Source organism: Phyllobates terribilis, unplaced genomic scaffold (genome assembly GCF_046119375.1).
Source record: "Phyllobates terribilis strain yellow unplaced genomic scaffold, ASM4611937v1 Scaffold_5__5_contigs__length_657084704, whole genome shotgun sequence".
Taxonomy (NCBI): Eukaryota; Metazoa; Chordata; class Amphibia; order Anura; family Dendrobatidae; genus Phyllobates; species Phyllobates terribilis.
In genome coordinates this window covers 19,867,085-19,888,437 of record NW_027362765.1, presented here as the reverse complement: position 1 = coordinate 19,888,437, position 21,353 = coordinate 19,867,085, and the positions used below count along the sequence as shown (strand labels likewise).

General features: G+C 41.8%; 1 protein-coding gene across 1 annotated transcript in view; it reads left to right on the top strand.

Annotated features, from left to right (window-relative positions):
- The first annotated feature begins 328 nt into the window (after positions 1 to 328).
- LOC141270572 (uncharacterized) overlaps positions 329 to 21,353 on the top strand; it is a 215,872-nt gene continuing 194,847 nt past the window's right edge. The window contains exon 1 of the mRNA XM_073680648.1: positions 329 to 387. The gene's annotated coding sequence lies outside the window, so the exon portion shown is untranslated. The remainder of the gene's footprint in view (positions 388 to 21,353) is intronic.

Genomic DNA, 21,353 nt, shown 5'->3' with positions numbered 1-21,353 from the left:
GGCTCTGCTCCGTACACCTCGTACACGCGCGGCTACGCTCCGTACACCTCGTACACACACGGCTCTGCTCCGTACACCTCGTACACACGCGGCTCCGCTCCGTACACCTCGTACACACGCGGCTCTGCTCCGTACGCCTCGTACACACGTGGCTCCGCTCCGTACACCTCGTACACACGCGGCTCTGCTACATCCACACTGTAAACCCCTCCTGACCCCACACATAAGCTTCAGCTCATCCAGCACCATGACAACCAGCACAGCAGAGTCCTGCATCCACTGAGGCCCCTGATCATGTGACCCCTGACTCCTCCCCTCCTGTGACCTCATCACAGGTCCTGTGCGCACAGAACAGCCATATATGTGGTGGAGGCTCTGCAGGTGGAGGTATGTGGAGATCCCTTGTTACTGAGGCTGTTCTGGTGATTTTCTGTGGTCAGGCTCCAGGTGACAGACCCTCTTCCTTCCCTGTAAGGTGCCGGTATTTGTGGTGTTACCTGGACCTGGTAATACTAGGGTCATACATTTCCAGAATATAGACCATTTTTCTGTATTGTTATTTTATTCTTATGAGTCCTACTTTTCCTAGTACCAGACCCTCCAGCTTGTTCCCAGATGGGGCTAGAGGCAGCTCCTCCTTCTGTGTCGCCTGCTAAGGCCATGGCCTCACTATCAGTATTTGGTTAGTATTCGGTCAGTATTTTTTCACAGGAGTGGGAGCCCAAACCAGGAGTGGGTGATAAATGCAGAATTGGTGACTTGTTTCTATTATACCTTTCCTCTGATTGTTCCTCACCTGGTTTTGGCTCCCACTCCTGAGAAAAAATACTGACCAAATACTGATAGTGGGGCCATGGCCTAAGAGGTTCATCAGCTGAGATCGGACTTAGCTCTGATCACGGCTGTTACTTTGGGCTCTCGGTCAATAGTATTTTAAGGCGTCCAGTTAGACATCTTAATCATGGTGATCACAGAGGCTTAGTAGCTGTTCTTGGCCGATCATCAGGATTAATATTAGGTCATGGTGTGTGTAATGTACAGGAAGTGCTAAAATCTTCACCGTGATCTACAGTCATGAGAAAAACTAAATACACCTGTTTCAAATTTTATCATTTTAAAGGGAAGGTGCCATAAAAAAAAAAATTCTTGCTTGAATTATTATTATTTTTTTTATTATTTGTTTTTAACCTGGCGTCAGGGGCAATAGGCATGAAAGGCACAGATCACAAATTTTTGTTTCCCCCCTTTCTCTCCCAAGGCGCCCCTCCCAATACATACCTATCTTTTAGGTGCTTCTTGAACCCCTCTCCCACTCAATTTTTACTGCTGTCCTTGAGGAGAGCAGGTGTGACCTCCGTGGCCTCTCAGGCTTCTTGGTGGGCCTGAAAGTTCTCACTTTTGAAGGCTTGTACCTTGTTTGTTTTTTCATTAAAATTGTTTATTTTGCTATTTTTTATGAATAAATAATACAAAGATTGTGGATATTCTGTAGAAACAAGTAATGTGTGTGTGTGTGTGTGTGTGTGTGTGTTTTTATACCTAATTTTAATGTTTAGTCTGGTACTTCTTGTGTTTATTATGGTTTATGCTTATGACATGTTTGGTTTTTTTTTGCATCTGATTTTGTGTACTCCTTTTTAATACATCCCTATGAAAGTCACTGATTACTTTAAGAGCCCAGAAATTGAGATAATTAGATATTATAGGCGGTTTTCTAACCTGTGCCTGACCCAGGGTTAATGAAGTAAAATAATTTAAAAAGGTTTGATAATTTCCACTTTTAAACACTAGGGGGAACAGCTGCTGAAATTTGCCATGAAAATCTTAGTGTACAACTAGCTCACCTTATGACTGCAATAAATGTCAACTGGGTCTACTCACATATGTGTGTGATGTCACTCCTTTCCTTCCCTTCTGGATTTTTGCGAAAGGATGAAGTTTAGGATCACAGTGAGCCATATTGTTGGTGACTGCAAAGTGATACAGACATATGGACAGTGTCACCGAAGACAGCCGGCAGCACTGATTCTGTTAGTTGGTGCTGCTTGCTGTATCATTAAGCTGGGGTAAGATACGTGGAGTGTATCGCACGCTGGGTTAGATACGCTTAGAGTAAAATATACTGGAATTAGATACGTTACACTGAGCCCTGTATCACATGATGGGATTAGATATTGGGCTCAGCGGAGTGTATCACACAGTATCGTATGTAATGTGTGATCCCACTCCGTCCACTTCTAAGGGAGCAGTTGAGTAATGTAGTGGACAGAGCGGTGTCACACATTACTACCGTAGAATTGGACGGAGCGAAGTCACGCATTACACCACTGCTGCCTTTAGAAGTGGACAGAGCAGGGTCAGAAATTACACCGCGGCTTCCATAGAAGTGGATATGGCAGGTCCACATATTGCACTACTGTTACCAGGGCTGTGGAGTCAGTCAGAGCCCATTTTGGTGAAGTTGGTATAAAATGGACCAACTCCGACTCCTAAAATATATAATAAATTGGGTACAGTAGTTCAATGCAGTATGTGGGGAATATTTTTTTTTCATAAGAATTTGGGAAAGTTATGAAGTGTCTGTCCTGTTCCTAATCTAAGGGCTTGCCGACTCCACAGCCCTGACTGTTAGGCTGTGTGCCCACTATGCGTTTTTGATGAGGAATTTCCGCAGCATAAACGCTTGCAAAACGCTTGGTGATCTGTGCCCCATGATCCCCCCCCAATGAAAATCTGCATGTTCTGTGCCCATGCTGCGGAATTTTCCGCAATGGATTTTCCGCAGCGGAAAAATCCGCAGCATGTCCATTATTTGTGTGTTTCTGCATGTGGATTTGAGGTCCCAATGCATTTGAAAAACGCAAGTCAAATACGCATGTAAAATCCGAAAAAAATTTACTGCCAAGAACATGCAGAAACGCTGCAGAAATTTTCTGCATCATGGGCACATACCTTCACACTACTAATGTGTGACTTTAGTCAAACACAATAATAGAGCTCCCAATGGTGTCTCCATTAAAATGAGGCATAAATAGATGATTAAAATTACAGTTTTATTAGAGATAAAAATAAAATATACATAAAACTACGCAAAGGTATCCAAATGTAGCAATCAAATAACAAGGCATATAATCAAATAATTTTCTGGTATAAGTTACCAGCCTTGTTATTTGATTGCTACATTTGGATACCTTTGCTTAATTTTATGTATATTTTATTTTTATCTATAATAAAACTGTAATTTTAATAATCTATTTATGCCTCATTTTAATGGAGACACCATTGGGAGCTCTAGTATTGTATTGTTTGACTATTGTTATAGAGGCTATCTTGTTTGACATTGTGTATTAATTAATGTGTGACTTTGCTGTCTACTTCTATGGGAACAGTGGTTTAATGTGTGATATTACTACTCCCAGAGAAGTGGACGGAGCGGTGTCACATTACACTACTACTTCCTTAGTAATGTTTGACCCAGCTCTTTCTACTTCTCTGGAAGCTATGGTCTAATGTAATGGGCATTAAATACATGGCTCTGGGGGAGGGTGTATTACCGTGATGGGCATTAGATCATAGAATCATAGAATGGTAGAGTTGGAAGGGACCTCCTGGGTCATCTGGTCCAACCCCCTGCTCAAAGCAGGATTCACTAAATCATCTCAGACAGATGTTTGTCCAGCCTCTGTTTGAAGACGTCCATTGAAGGGGAACTCACCACCTCTCGTGGCAGCCTGTTCCACTCATTAATCACCCTAACTGTCAAAAAGTTTTTTCTAATATCTAATCTGTGTCTCCTCCCATTTAGTTTCATCCCATTGTTTCTAGTCTTTCCTTGTGCAAATGAGAATAAAGATGATCCTTCTACAATGTGACAGCCCTTGACATATTTGTAGACAGCTATTAAGTCTCCTCTCAGTCTTCTTTTTTGCAAGCTAAACATTCCCAAATCCTGCAACCGTTCCTCATAGGACATGGTTTGCAGACCAGTCACCATTCTGGTCGCTCTTCTCTGAACTTGCTCCAGTTTGTCGATGTCTTTTTTAAAATGTGGTGCCCAAAACTGTACACAGTATTCCAGATGAGGTCTGACCAAAGAAGAGTAAAGACCGATAATGACTTCACGTGATCTAGACTGTATGCTTCTGTTAATACATCCCAGAATTGTATTTGCCTTTTTTGCTGCTGCATCACACTGTTGACTCATGTTCAGTCTATGATCTATTAGTATACCTATGTCTTTTTCACATGTACTGTTGCTTAGCTCTATTCCTCCCATTCTGTATATGCTTTTTTCATTTTTATTGCCCAGATGTAGTACTTTGCATTTTTCCCTGTTAAAAACCATTCTGTTGGTTGCTGCCCACTGCTCCAGTTTATTTAGGTCTTTTTGAATCCTCTCTCTCTCTTCTCTAGTATTAGCTATCCGTCCTAGCTTTGTGTCATCAGCAAATTTAATCAGTTTACCCTCAATTCCTTCATCTAAATCATTGATAAAGATGTTGAACAATACAGGTCCCAGGACGGAGCCCTGTGGTACCCCACTTGAGACATTCATCCAGCTGGATGTGAAGCCATTTACAACCACCCTTTGAGTCCGATCACTAAGCCAGTTATGAATCCACCTAACAGTTGCCTGGTCCATTGCATACTTGGTAATTTTTTCAATAAGGATGGTGTGAGATACTTTGTCAAATGCTTTGCTGAAGTCAAGATATACTATATCTACAGCATTTCCCTGATCCACCCAGTCAGTGATTCTGTCATAGAAGGAAATTAAGTTAGTCTGACATGACTTGTTAGTTACAAACCCATGCTGACTCTGGTTAATCACTTCATTCTTATCCAGGTACTTGCATACATGTTGTTTAATAATTTGTTCAAAGATCTTTCCTGGTATAGAAGTCAGACTCACCGGCCTATAGTTCCCTGGGTCCACCTTCTTCCCCTTTTTGAAGATAGGAACAACATTTGCTCTTCTCCAGTCTTCTGGGACTTCTCCTGTTCTCCAAGAATTTTCAAAGATTATGGAGAGTGGTTCTAAAATTTCTTCTACGATCTCCTTCAGTACTCTGGGGTGTAATTCATCTGGACCTGGAGACTTGAACTCATTTATGTTAGCTAAATATTCCCTCACAATCTTTCTGTTTACAGATAACTTGGATTCCTCTATTCCTTTAAAAGGACAGTGAAGATCAGTTGATGTTACATTTTCTTTCTGAGAGAAAACAGATGCAAAATAGGAGTTAAAAAGTTCGGCCTTCTCAACATCCTCTCTTACCATTTCTCCATTTTCATCCTGTAAAAATCCTATAGCATCTTTGACTTTTCTTTTACTTTTGACATACCCCCAAAATCCTTTTTTATTGCTTTTGACATCTCTTGCAAGCCTTAATTCATTGTCAGCTTTAGCTAACCTGATACGTGCCCTGCAGGATCTGCAGACTGCATTATAATCTTCTTTAGATATGCCTCCCTCTTTCCATTTAATAAACATTTCTTTCTTTCTTTTTAGCATGTGTTTAAGTTCTGTGTTCATCCATCCTGGTTTCCTTAAATGCTTCCCATTCTTCCTACTTTTCGGGATTGTTAACGATTGTGCTTTGAGAATCTAATTTTTAAAAATTTCCCATCCTTCCTGGACATTTTTGTCCTTAAGGACATCCAGCCATTGGATCCCTTCTATTCTCTTTCTGAGTCTCTTAAAATCTGCCTTTCTAAAATCTAACCTTGAAGTTTGAGTCTTCACATGTCTTCCTCCTCTAGTTATCCAAAATTCTATAATGATCGCTGCCTCCTAGGGTCCCAGCCACCTTTACCTCCTCAACCATTTCCTCCCTGTTTATAAGGATTAGATCCAAAGTAGCAGATCCCCTTGTTTTCTCCCCTACCTTTTGGAAGATAAAGTCAGCAAGAGAGGATAAGAATTTGCTTGACCTGTTAGCTTTACTTCAGAGAGATTCCCAACAAATTTCTGGATAGTTGAAATCTCCTATGACCACTACGACATATTTTTTGGAGAACTTGGTCATTTGATACATAAAGAGTTCATCCATATCTTCAGCCTGCCCAGGTGGCCTGTAGTAAATGCCTACAATGGTGTCCTTTCCGTTGTTCTCTCCTTGTATTCTTACCCAAACAGTTTCCACAGAACTCCCAGTCTCTGAAGCTTCAATCTCTGTGCAGATATATGCTTTTCTAACATACAATGCGACACCTCCTCCTCGTTTATCAAGTCTGTTTCTTGCAAATAAGTTGTATCCTTTTAGCCTTTTATTCCAATCATGTGTATCGTCCCACCAAGTTTCAGTGATTCCAATGACATCATATTTCTTTTCCTGCATTAGTAGTTCCAATTCTCCTTGTTTGTTGCCCATGCTTTGTGCATTTGTATAAAAACATTTTAGTTTGTGATTGGTTTCTCTTCCTCCCATATTTTTATTATTTAAATTGTTTTGTCTTTGTTCTTCCTTTCCACTTCCAGTAGCAGAGATCTCAATAGTATTTGTCAGCTGTATGGCTTTTTCTGGCCTTTTGCTTCCCTTCCCACATTGTTCTAGTTTAAAGCTCTTCTGATGAGTGTAGCAAGGCAACTTCCAAATACATGTTTTCCAGTCTTCGTAAGGTGCACCCCATCTCTAGCAAGTGGTCCATCGTATAGGTAATTCATTCTGTGATCCAGAAATCCAAATCCTTGTTGACGGCACCATCGACGTAGCCAGTTGTTCACCTGTAGAATCTTATTCCACCTCATTGTTCCATGGCCATCCACTGGGAGGATGGATGAGAAGACCACCTGCGCTCCCAATTCTTTCACTTTCTTGCCTAAGTCTTCAAAGTCACTGCAGATGGTTTCCAGGTCCTTTCTTGCGGTGTCATTTGTCCCCACATGTATTAGCAGGAATGGGTAGTGATCTGTAGGTCTGAAGAGTCTTGATATCCTGTCAGACACATCTTTAATTTTTGCTCCTGGAAGACAGCACATTTCTCTTGAGGTTATGTCTGGTCTGCAGATAGCGGCCTCTGTTCCTCTTAACAGGGAATCCCCCATAACCACCACTCTCCGTTTTTTCTTCACAACATTCTTCTTTATCCATCCAGGAGGATTCTGAGGGCTTACAAGGTTATTCATTGCTGGCAAAGTCTTATTTTGCTGTATTTCTTCATGGTTCTCCTGCGTGAGAGCCTGGTACTGGTTCCTGAGCAGTATGGGTGCTGACTGCCTCTCGATCCTCCTGCTTCTGTGGGTCACATGCTTCCATTCCTCTGTTTCATCAGGTGCAGTTCGAATTTCTTCTCTTTCTGAATCATGAAGAGATAATTCTGCTCTGTCTAAGAACTCTTCACCTTCCTTAATGATTTTCAAGGTAGTTAACCTCTCTTCTAGATTTCGCAACTTCTCCTCCAACAGGGACACAAGCTTGCATTTCTGGCATGTGAAGTTTGGCTTTTCCACTGGCAAGTCTGTGAACATGTAGCAGGATATGCAGCTCACCAAATGGCTCCTGGACTCTTCCATGTTCTTACTGTTAATGTTCTGAAAACAGTGAAAAAAGCTTCAAAATGCGCGGTTTACAGATGTCCTCAGGACTCCTCCCCTGGTTTACCGGTGTTCTCTTTTCAGCTCCAACAGCCAAAATCCAGTGTTCTTTGAGCTCGCGGAGACTCTTCACTTACCCCAAAATGCAGTGGGAATATGCAAATTATCTCCTCAGGACTCCTCCCCTGGCTCTTGGTGGTATCACAAGAGGCGTTTGTAGAAATCACGGGGCCCCCTAACAGAAGTTCTAATTGTGCGCCCCCCCCCCCACCCTAAAAACAAAATTCATTTAGCGGGGTCACAGAGGAGAATATCTCATAACTTTGCATCCCTTACAAAGTAATTTTCATCCTAGTGAAACCTCTATATTCCCCATATAGTCCTCCAAATAGTTCAATGGGCTCCACATGGTGCTCCATACAGTATTATGGTGCCACGTATGGTACACCATGATGGGCATTACATACACAGCTCTGCTATGTCAGTTTAAAGTGATATAGCTGAGCTGTTTCAGTGTGTTCAGAGCACAGCAGTGTGATGATTTCTCTGCTCTGCTCTGAACTCTCTGGGGAACCGTGATCTGCAGCTTTGTAGTGTACTGTTGATGTCAGGCTGCGATCACTGCTCCCTGCCCGGCAGCTCCTGTTACCGTTCGGCTCGCGCTGAAACTGCACAGGGGGAAAGTGTAGCCCACAATGTCTTTACGCATTAACATATGCAAATTGCAACCCCCTACTGGTTGAAAAAAATAATTAAATTAAACCTCCTGGGTTCTGTGAATCAATATCAGGCATGTTAGAAATCTATGGTCATCTGAAAGGAGCCCTGCGAACCACCACTTAATTCCCGACTCCTCATCTGATCAACTGTTTTAGGACACAACTTCTTCATTATGCTGGGACGTACATGTGATGTCATGCTAGGTCAACTGATCAAAAGAAGAGCCGCGGTTGTGTTAACTGGGCTTTAAGAGCTTCAAACCATCATATGTTTATGTCCTCCATATGTAAAATAGAATTCAAAGAGGATGTACTTGGTTTTTCTCATTACTTTGTCTAATCCAAGCCTAAATGTCCCACCCCATCAGTTTTTATTTCCTCACCATCTTCACAAGTGAGAACCTCCTCACCAAATACCTTTCTAGATTGTAAGGCAACACTTTTATTTCCTCCTTTTGTTAACAATCGTTTATGTACATGTAAGAAGTTCAATAACATGCTCACCGGTCGTTGTCTTTTGCCATTTTCAGTGGCGAGTCATCGTCACATGACCACAATTGTGATCGGCTAAATCACTTAGGGTCTACTCTGAGCGGAGGTCGCGCTTTTTTTTTTATTGGGAAAGTAACTATTGCTTCACACAGAAGACGCTGATCCTACAGGTTACAATTATGATCACGTGACTCAGGGGTTGTCATGTGAAGCCGGAGCAGATCGCTGAATACAGAGAATGGTGAGTATGTTATTGTGCGCATTACCCTTTCCACCATCTCGCCACCCCCCCCCCCATCTGACCTGCTTATCAAAGTCAATGGCTGTCCACACACATATCCAAGCCCTTTCCACTTTCTGCCGACTCCAACTCAAAAAAATATTTCCCAGATCCGCACATTTCTCAACCATGAATCTGCAAAAACACTAGTGCACTCCCTCATCATCTCCCGCCTCGACTACTGCAACCTCCTGCTCTGTGGCCTCCTTTCTACCACTCTTGCACCCCTGCAATCTATCCTAAACTCTGCTGCCCGACTAATCCACCTGTCCTCTCGCTATTCCCCAGCCTCTCCTCTGTCAAAAGCTTCAATGGCTTCTCATTGCCCAGAGGCTCCAGTTCAAAACCCTAATCATGGCATACAAAGCCATCCACAACCTGTCTCCTCCATACATCTGTGATCTAGTCTCCCGGTACTTACCTGCACGCAGCTTCCGATCCTCACAAGATCTCCGGCTCTACTCCCCTCTTATCGCCTCTTCCCACAATTGCATACAAGATTTCTCCAATGCATCCCCCCTACTGTGGAACGCTCTACCCCAACACATCAGACTCTCGCCTACTGTGGAAATCTTCAAAAGGAACCTGAAGACCTACGTCTTCCGAAAAGCCTGCAGTAACCCTCGCTTTACCATACTGCTGTATGAACAGCTGTATCCTCACCCACCCCTTGTAGATTGAGCCCTCGCGGGCAGGGTCCTCTCTCCTCCTATACCAGTCACTAACTCGTTTTTGTTCAAATTATTGTACTTGTTGTTTGCTATGTATACCCCTTTTAAACATGTAAAGCGCCATGGAATTAATGACGCTATAATAATAATTACTCATACATGATTGCTAACAAAAGGAGAAAAAGAAAATAAATCACAGTAGTCGTCCTTTAACTCGTCCCTGTGAAGGTAGCAAATGATTGCTTTTAAGCCATGGCCCCTCTATCAGTATTCGGTCAGTATTTTTTGTTAGGAGTGGGAGCCAAAACCAGGTAATGAACAATCAGAGAAAAGGTATAATAGAAACAGGTGCACCACTCCTGGTTTTGGCTCCCACTCCTGAGAAAAAATACTGATAGTGGGGCCATGGCCTTTAAAGGAGTTGTCCCATATGAACATAAAGGGATGGTTTGGCACCTAAAATATATCTTCTAAATATCTATCCATGCACCCTAACCACTTTTGTAATTTGCTTTTTTACACAATACCTTACATGCCTTCTTATCTAGCTAATATATAAATGTGTGTTTTGTTTTTTTTTGTTTTTCTTTGTTTTTTTTACTGTACTTCCCAGGGATGTGGAGTCGGTAAGCCAAACCTCCGACTCCTCAATTTCCATGACTCCGACTCCCTCATACATGGCTCATGTTTAACCCCTTTACCCCCGAGGGTGGTTTGCATGTTAATGACCAGGCCAATTTTTACAATTCTGACCACTGTCACTTTATGAGGTAATTACTCTGGAACACTTCAACGGATCCCCCTGATTCTGAGATTGTTTTTTCGTGACATATTGTACTTCATAATTATGGTAAAATTTCTTTGATATCACTTGCGTTTATTTGTGAAAAAAATGGAAATTTGGCGAAAATTTTGAAAATTTTGCAATTTTCAAAATTTGAATTTTTATGCCCTTAAATCAGAGAGATATGTCACACAAAATAATTAAGAAATAACATTTCCCACATGTCTACTTTACATCAGCACAATTTTGGAACCAAAATTTTTTTTGTTAGGGAGCTATAAGGGTTAAAAGTTGACCAGCGATTTCTCATTTTTCCAACAAAATTTACAAAAACATTTTTTTAGGGACAACATCACATTTGAAGTCACTTTGAGAGGTCTTTATGACAGAAGATACCCAAAAGTGACACTATTCTAAAAACTGCACCCCTCAAGGTGCTTAAAACCACAATCAAGAACTTTATTAACCCTTGAGGTGCTTCACAGGAATTTTTGGAATGTGGAAGAAAAAAATGAACATTTAACTTTTTTCACAAAAATGTTACTTTAGACCCAATTTTTTTTTATTTTCACAGGGGTAACAAGAAAAAATGGACCCCAAAATTTGTTGAGCAATTTCCCCTGGGCACGCATATGCCCCATATGTGGGGAAAAAACACTGTTTGGGCGCACGGCAGGGCTCGGAAGGGAAGCAGCGCCATTTGACTTTTTGATTGTAAAATTTGCTTGAATAATTAGCGGACGCCATGTTGCGTTTGGAGAGCTCCTGTGTGCCTAAACATTGGAGCTCCCCCACAAGTGACCCCATTTTGAAAACTAGACCACCCAAGGCACCTATCTAGATGCATAGTGAGCACTTGGAACCCCCAGGTGCTTCACAATTTGATTCGTAAAAATGAAAAAGTGAAAAAAAACACTTTCATTTTTACAAATCAATTTGTGAAGCACCTGGGGGTTCCAAGTTCTCACTATGCATCTAGATGGGTGCCTTGGGGAGTCTAGTTTCCAAAATGGGGTCACTTGTGGGGGAGCTCCAATGTTTAGGCACACAGGGGCTCTCCAAATTCAACATGGTGTCCGCTAACAAATTGAATGGAAAATCGGCTCAAATGGTTAGCAGACACCATGTTGCGTTTGGAGAGCCCCTGATGTGCCTAAACAGTGGCGTTCCCCCACAAGTGACCCCATTTTGGAAACTATACCCCTCAAGGATTTTATTAATGGGTATAGTGAACATTTTGAACCCAGAGGTACGACACAGAATTTGATAACAGTAGGTCATCATATTGAATAAGTTGTCATTAGTCTTGAGCGCAAGTGCTCGCTACTTGAGTTTGCATCGGGTATTCAGGTATGCACCATGTACTGCATGTGCTCGAGTCCCTGCCCCGCATGTTTCACGGTAATTAGACACCCAAAAAAAAACATGCGGGGATCGTTCGTGCATGGCAGGCAATCCCCGCAAAGTTTTTTTGGCCGCGAAGCATATGAGGCGGAGACTCGAGCATGTCACTCAAATACCCACGATACTCCATGCATACCAGAGCACCTGATGCAAACTCAAGTAGCGAGCACTTGCGCTCAACACTAGTCACCATATCGTCATCTTTTTATCTTACTTTTGAAAAAAATCCCAACCCCATCACAACCCTAACCCCAAACCTAGCCCAACCCTAACCCTAGCAAAAACCTAAGCCGAGAGTTTATTTTTTATGCCGTTCCTCGTGCGGTATAAGTGCTTAGACTACCTTATTCTTCGGGTCGGTGAGACTACAGCGATACCAGAATCATATGGGGTTTTTATGATTGACAGCTGTCACACACTAAAAGAGGCATTTTTTGTAAAATCTAGTTTTTGCATCGCCATATTTTGAGAGCTATAATTTATCCAGATTTTGGCAGACAGTCATTTGACGGCTTGTTTTTTGCGGGATGAGTTGACGTTGTTCTTGGTGCCATTTTCAGGCACGTGACATTTTTTGATCGCTTTCTATTCCGATTTTTGGGAGGCAGAATAAACAAAAACCAACAATTCAGGAATTGTTTTTTTTTTTTATGCCGTTCCGTGTGTGTTAAAATTGATAAGGCAGCTTTATTCTTTGGGTCAGTACGTTTACAGCGGTACCACATTTATATTGTTTTTCTATGTTTTGCACTTTTACATAATAAAAGCAATTTTATAGAAAAAATTATTTTTTAGCATCGCTTTATTCTCAGAGCTATAACTTTTTTATTTTACAGCTGATGGAGCTGTATGGCAGCTTGTTTTCTGCGGGACGAGATGACGTTTTTAGCGGTACCATTTTTGTTTATATTCGTCTTTTTTATCGCGTGTTACTCCATTTTTTGTTTGGCGGTATGGTGATAAAGCATTGTTTGTTTTTTTTTTTGTTTTGTTTTTTTACCGTGTACACTGAAGGGGTTAACTAGTGGGACAGTTTTATAGGTCAGGTCGTTCCGCACGCGGCGATACCAAATATGTGTACTTTTATTGTTTGTTTTTTTGATAATATTTATTGATGGGTACATTATATTTTTATTTTTGGTGGATTATTTTTTTTATATATTTTTTTTTCACTTTATGACACTTTTTTACTTTGTCCCACTATGGGACTTTCACTTTTTTTTCTCATCGCCTGCATGGCACAGGAATGCAGCACCATCCCTGTGCCATGCAGGCTGTCAGCGCTGGACAGGGAGAAGATTGTTTGGAGATGCACTGCGCATGTCCAAAAAATCTTCCTGCTGTCTGGTGACCCGGATGTTGTCATGACGACATCGGGTCGTCATGGCAACATCCTGGAAGCCACGGCAGACAGCGCTGGAGGCCGGAAGAGGAGGTGAGTATCGGCGATCGACTTTGATCGCAGCATTGCGGGGGTTAATGTGCCGGGAGCGGTGCGGGACTGCTCCCTGCACATAGCACCGGGTGTCAGCTGTGACAATCAGCTGACACCCGGCGGCAATCGCGCCCGCACAGCCTGTGTGCGAGCGAAATCGCCAGGGCGTATAAATACGTATCTGGTCCATAAGTCCCAGGACACAGATATGTACTAATATGCCATATGTCGTAAAGGGGTTAAGTGATAAATTTACTGTAGCACAGATTCATCTCAAATAAAAGTCTAGACCCTTAGGTCAGGATTAGGACAGACATTTATAGGACATTTCATAACTTTCCCAAATTCTTATGAAAAAATATTCCCCACAAACTGCATTCAACTACTGTACCCAATTTATTATATATTGTCGGAGTCGGTACATTTTATTCCGACTCCACCAAAATGGGCTCTGACTCCAACTCCACAGCCCTGGTACTTCCTGTGATGTTTCATTAGAGAGGTGTCTCAAACATGACATCACAGGAGGCTGGGGCTGCACTCACTTCCATTAAGCGTCCGCTGCTTCTCCCGAAACAGAATGTCACAGGGGGTAGCGCTGCAGTTACTCACTAGTTTCATACATCGCTGCCTGCTGTGAAGACATCCTGGGTGATGGACGATGTGGGAGAGGTTGTGCTGCGCCAGCACTCTGCTTCTATTTTTGCCACTGCCATAGTTCTAACTGAAAGATGTTATCAGGGGGCGGAGATAGAAGCAGTGAGTGACACCAGCGCTGCCACACAGCTTTTTACACCGCTTTCAGATGGGTGGTGCTGGTGTCACTCACTGTTTCTATCAGCACCCTCTGACTTTGTCTTTTATCGAAGCTGCAATGGCAGCGGAAATAGCAGAGTGCCGGCGCCGCACTATATTCTCCAACAGCATCCATCACCCAAGATCCTGGACGTCTTCGGAGGTTGTATTGATACAAAAAAATAGGGAGTAACTGCAGCTCTGCCTCCTGTGACTTCCTGCCCTGTTCAAGGAGGGGCAATGGATGCTGCTGGGAGTGAGTGCAGTCTCCGCCTCCTGTGACCTCACTTTTGAGACTCCTTTCAAACAAAACGTCACAGGAATACAGTAAAAAAAACAAAAAACATTTAGGGAATATCTAGATGGGGAGAAGTGTAGGGTCTTGTGTAATGAAGGTAATTACAAATGGGATTCGAGTGCAGTCTCTCTCCATTCATTTGTATAAGAGTTGTCTGTGCTTTATTGCTGTAAGGGCCTCATTATTGCATTGGAGCCATTGTTTGTATCATTTCTTCATGTTTTTAGCCTGTTTTTGATTTCTGCTTTCAATTTGGACAATTTTAATGTCTAATTTGACATTGGTGCTTGAAAGTTTGTGAACCTTTCAGAATTTTCCATATTTCTGCATATTGTGTGAAAATCTGATGTAGTTTTAGGTCACAAGTCCTAAAAGTAGATAAAGAGAATTAAATCAAGTGAGTAAAAAAAAAAATTAGACACTGTCCTTTTTAAAATAAGGAAAATTATCCAATAATAAAGGTCTTTGAGTGAACTTTTCTACCTTTTGACACATTTCTGGCTTTAAAGATATAAAATTCTAATTTTTTGGGGAAGAATCAACAAGTGGGACACAGTCGTCAAGTGGAACAAAATTTATTGGATATTTTAAACTTTTTTATCAAATTAAAAACTGAAAAGTGGGGCGTGTAATATTATTTGGCCCCCTTGAGTTAATACTTTGTAGCGCCACCTTTTGCTGCGATTACAGCTGCAAGTCACTTGGGGTATGTCTTGATCAGTTTTGCACATCGAGAGGCTGAAATTCTTGCCCATTCTTCCTTGCCAAACAACTCGAGCTCATTGAGGTTGGATGGAGGGCGTTTGTGAACAGTAGTTTTCAGCTCTTTCCACAGATTCTCGATTGGATTCAGGTCTGGACTTTGACTTTGGACACTCTAACACCTGGATACATTTATTTTTGAACCATTCCATAGTAGATTTTGCTTTATGTTTGGGATCATTGTCTTGTTGGAAGATAAATCTCCGTCCCAGTCTCAGGTCTTTTGCAGACTCCCTGTCCCTGCTGAAGAAAAGCAGGCCCAAACTATGATGCTGCCACCACCATGTTTGACAGTGGGGATGGTGTTTTGAGGGTGATGAGCTGTGTTGCTTTTACGCCAAACATATCGTTTTGCATTGTGGCCAAAAAGTTCGATTTTGGTTTCATCTGACCAGAGCACATTATTCCACATGTTTGGTGTGTCTCCCAGGTGGCTTGTGGCAACCTTCAAACGAGACTTTTTATGGATATCTTTGAGAAATGGCTTTCTTCTTGCCACTCTTCCATAAAAGCCAGATTTGTGCAGTGTACGACTGATTGTTGTCCTGTGGACAGACTCTCCCACCTCAGCTGTAGATCTCTGCAGTTCATCCAGAGTGATCATAGGCCTTTTGGCAGCATCTCTGATCAGTCTTCTCCTTGTTCGAGATGAAAGTTTAGAGGGACGGCCGGGTCTTGGTAGATTTGCAGTGGTCTGATACTCCTTCCATTTCAATATGATCGCTTGCACAGTGATCCTTGAGATGTTTAAAACTTGGGAAATCTTTTTGTATCCAAATCCGGCTTTAAACTTCGCCACAACAGTATCTCGGACCTGCCTGGTGTGTTCCTTGGTCTTCATGTTGCTCTCTGCACTTGAAACAGAACCCTGAGACTATCACAGAGCAGGTGCATTTATATGGAGACTTGATTACACACAGGTGGATTCCATTTATCATTACCAGTCATTTAGGACAACATTGGATCATTCAGAGATCCTCACTGAACTTCTGGAGTGAGTTTGCTGCGCTGAAAGTAAAGTGGGCGAATAATATTGCACGCCCCACTTTTCAGTTTTTAATTTTTTTTTAAAAGTTTAAAATATCCAATAAATTTCGTTCCACTTCACGATTGTGACCCAATTGTTGATTCTCCCCCCCCCCCCAAATTTTGAAATTTATATCTTTGTTTGAAGCCAGAAATGTGGCAAAAGGTAGAACAGTTCAATGGGGCCAAATACTTTCACAATGCACTGTATGTGATCCTTTACTTTCAGTATTTGGTGTTACCTCAGCACCCGGATGGAGGAATTTTACTTTCTTCCTTCATACAAAGCAGCTTCAGTTCTGTTATGTTGGTGGTCTTCTCCAATGAACTGCTCTCATCACATTTCTATATGAGTAAGGTCAGGACTCTGACTTGGCCCTTTCAAAACTTTACCTTGTTCCTTTTTTCACCACTCTCTCTTGTAAGATATCTTGTGTTCTTTGAGTCATTGTCTTGCTGCATGACCCACATTTTCTTGAGATTTTGCTCATGGTCAGACTTCCTGATGTTTCCTTTTTAAAATTTGCTGTTATAACTCAGAATTCATTATTTTTATCAATGATGGCAGTGGTCCTGGCCCAGATTCACCAAAAATGGTCCCAAAGCATGATACTACCTCTACATTCACATATATGGTATGGGATTTTATGCCATAATCCAGTATATACCTTTCTTCAATTACCTTCTAATTTTAAACCAAAAAAACTATATCTTGGGTTTCCTCAGTCTATAAAATGTTCTTTCAAATAGCCTTCTGGCTTGTACAGTTGACCTTTTGGCAAACTACAGATCGGCATTAATGTTTTTTTTGGAGAACAGTAACTTTCTTCTTACAATTCTGCCATACACGTCATTGTTGTTCAGTGTACTCCTGTTTACATTAGCTAATGTGAGATGGGCCTTTAGTTGCCTTGGGTTGTATTGTGACCTCATGGGCTATTATAATTTTTGCTCTTGGAGTGTTCTTTGTGTAGAAATGGAAGGAAATTCAAGGCCATTATTACCCTCTCCAGGAGTGGTCAACCAACAATCTGTTTGACCATGTATTGATGGTGTCCAAACTCTTAAGGGTATGTGCCCACGATCAGGAAATGCTGCGGGTTTGACACTGCGTATTTATGCAGCATCAAACCTGCAGCGTCCAGATGTTACAGCATTGTGGATGGAATTTTTAGAAATCCCATGTCCACTATGCATCTCTGTGCAGCTGCAGATCACCTGCCGAAACTAGGGGGGGGGGGGGGGAGTGCTGCTGTTACAATCAGTTCTCTCTTCTGATGTGATATGCATGTCAGAGGAGAGAGAAATGATGCCATCCCCGGCCCTCACGTGTGTGTGTGTGTGTGTGTGTGTGTGTGTGTGTGTGTGTGTGTGTGTGTGTGTGTGTGTGTGTGTGGAAAAAAAAAGCCAATAATTGCTTAATCAAATCCCCCTTTGTCACCGCTTTAGTGAAATAAAAATTAAAAAATAAAAAAAAAAAATTTTTCATTCGTTTGTTTTTTTTTTTCAAAAGTAAAAAATGATGACAATATGGCGCCTAGTGTTGAGCACAAGTGATCGCTAGTTTGTATCGAGTGATCAGGTATACACAGAGTATCTCGGATGCTCACGTGACATGCTCAAGTCCCCACCCCGCATATTTCGCAGCCTAGACCCCCAAAGAAACATGCGGGGATTGCCCATATATGGCAGGCAATCCCCCGCATGTGTTTTGCAGCTGTTGGATAGCAAAAAACATGTAGGGTGGGGGCGTGAGCATGTCACTTTAGTCAGTGCATACCAGAGCACTCGAGCAGCAAGCACTTGCGCTCAACACTAGTGAAGATGTATTCAATATGACGACCTAATGTTATAAAATGTGTAGTACCTTTAGGTTCTAAATCCTCATTATAAAACTCTTGAAGGGTGTATTTTCCAACATGGGGTCAGTTGTAGGAGTTTCTGATGTTTAGGCACCTTGTGGGACCTGCAAATGCAACATGGTGCCCTCCGTCTCTTCCACAAAATTTATGTTCCAAGATTCAATTATTACTCCTTCCTCTCCGAGCTCTGCCGTTTGTACAATCAGGACTGTTTGACTACATGTGGGGTATAGCCATGCTCGTAAGAAAGTGGGTAACAAATTGTGGGGTCCACTTTTTGGTGTTACATCTGACAAAAGTGAGAAATTTGTGGCTAAAGCAAGATTTTTTTTTCTTTTATTTAAAAAAATGAGCTTATTCAATATGATGACCCAATGTTATCAAATTCTGTGTCCTACGTGTGGGTTCAAAAATCCTTGAGGGGTGTGGTTTCCAAAATGGGGTCACTTGTGGAGGGTTTCCACTTTTTAGGCACAACATGGGCTCTCCAAACGCGACATGGCGTCCACTCTCTATTCCAGACCATTTTGCATTCAAAAAGTCAAACGGTGTTCCTTCCCAAACAGTGGTTTTCCCCCGCATATGGGGTATCTGCATGCTCAGGAGAAATTTAACAACGAACGTTGTGGTCCATTTTCTCTTGTTACCCTTGTGAAAATAAAAAAATTTGTCTCAAGTAAAATTTTTGTGGGGGGAGTTAAATGTTAATTTTTTTTCCTTATACGTTGCTTCAGTTCCTGAGAAGCATGTGAAGGGTTAATTAACTTCAATGCAGTTTTGAGGGGTGCAGTTTTTAGAATAGTGTCACTTTTGCATATTTTCTGTCATAAAGGCACTTCAAATGTGATGTGGTCCCTAAAAAAAGAAAAAAAATAATTTCACAAATAAACGTTGGTCACATCGAAGGAATTTTACCACTGTCACGATAAAACAATCTCCGAATCACTGGCATCTGTTGAGGTGTTCCAGAGTTATCACATAAAGTGACACTGCTCAGAATTGTACAATTTGGCTTGGCCATTAACTACATCATTGCTCCGTCACTAAGGGGTTAAATAAAACAGGTCGTCAACTCGCATCTGATTGTTACTCCATTGAAAACCCCAGATGTATTTTCACTTTCAAATTATCTGCTAAACCTAAGGCTGCGTGCCCACTATGCGTTTTTGCAGCAGAATTTCCGCAGCGAAAACGCTTGGTAATGCGTGCCCCATGGTCCCCAATGATCCATATGTGCTGTACACATGCTGCGGAAATTTCCGCTGTGGATTATCATTGTGGAAAAATACGCAGCATGTCCATTAATTACACTTGGCGTAATTCCTGCCATTGACTTGCATTGAAATGCATAATATCCGTGTCAGCACATTTGAACACACGGATATTAAGCCATTCAATGTGCGGATGGTACCCAGGTTTGAAGAGGAGGAGACTCTCCTCCAGACTCGGGTACCATAGAACCTGTTTAAAAAAAGAATTTAAAATAAAAAATAAAGATTATACTCACCTGCCGATGGCCCCCGGTATTTTCTCCGCTGCGTCCGGTGTGTTGTATGGTTCGCGGTGATGTGAAAGGACCTGCCATGACGTCATTTAGTCTTGTGACAGGTTATGCGACCGCTGACGTTGGCAGTCTCGTAACCTGTCACATGACAATGATGTCATCGCAGATCCTTTCACACCACCACGACCCATACAACACACCGGACGCAGCGGAGAAAATACCGGGGGCCATCGGCAGGTGCGTATAATCTTTAATTTTTATTTTTTACCATATTTCTTTTTTTTTTTAACTATTACTTGGTCACACTGTATAAATCCATGCCGGTTGCATGGATGAATATAGTGTGACCAAGTTGTCAAGCACTTTTCCAAGTGATGCTAAAATCGCTTGGAAAAGCGCTTGATAACCCGCATGCGGAAATGCATGCAAAGACGCTTGACAAACGCTTCTACGTGGCAGAAAAAACGCATGTAAAATCTGCATGCGTTTTTCCTGCCAGGGAGATGCGGAAAAAATATGCAGCATTTCTGCATCGTGGGCACTTAGCCTAAAGGTACACATACATTTGCCACTCATCAGGTTTTGCATATTTCTTATTGAATTTAAATCTATAAAATATTTGATAGAGAGAGATAGATATAGATATCCATCTATCTCAAATGGTAATATTTTTGTCTGATTTTGTTTATCTGTTTTTTTTAGGACGTTCCATCTTTTTAGGAAACTTTATGTAGCTTTAGGTCAACAGGATGCATGTTCGGCCTCCAGGCTCTGAAGGAATGACTGCCATGGTGGAAAAAAAATAATTTTCAATGTGTATGTTATAAAATAAATAGGTTTTATTAATACACTGTGTGCAGAATTATTAGGCAAATGAGTATTTTGATAACATGATACTTTTTATACATGTTGTCCTACTCCAAGCTGCATAGGCTTGAGAGCCAACTACCAATTAAGTAAATTTGGTGATGTGCATCTCTGTAATCTCTGTAATGAGGAGGGGTGTTGACTAATGACATCAACACCCTATATAAGGTGTGCTTAATTATTAGGCAACTTACTTTCCTTTGGCAAAATGGGTCAGAAGAGCAATTTGACGGGCTCTGAAAAGTCCAAAATTGTGAGATGTCTTGCAGAGGGATGCAGCAGTCTTGAAATTTCCAAACTTTTGAAGCGTGATCACTGAGCAATCAAGCGTTTCATGGCAAATAGCCAACAGGGTCGCAAGAAGTGTGTTGGCCAAAAAAGTCACAAAATAACTGCCCATGAATTGAGGAAAATCAAGCGTGAAGCTGCCAAGATTCCATTCGCCACCAGTTTTGCCCTATTTCAGAGCTGCAACGTTACTGGAGTATCAAAAAGCACAAGGTGTGCGATACTCAGGGACATGGCCAAGGTAAGGAAGGCTGAAAAACGACCACCTTTGAACAAGAAACATAAGATAAAACGTCAAGAATGGGCCAAGAGATATCTTAAGACTGATTTTTCAAAGGTTTTATGGACTGATGAAATGAGAGTGACTCTTGATGGGCCAGAGGCTGGACCAATAAAGGGCAGAGAGCTCCACTCCGACTCAGACGCCAGCAAGGTGGAGGTGGGGTACTGGTATGGGCTGGTATCATCAAAGATGAACTTGTGGGACCTTTTCGGGCTGAGGATGGAGTGAAGCGCAACTCCCAGACCTACTGCCAGTTTCTGGAAGACAACTTCTTCAAGCAGTGGTACAGGAAGAAGTCGGTATCGTTCAAGAAAAACATGATTTTCATGAAGGACAATGCTCCATC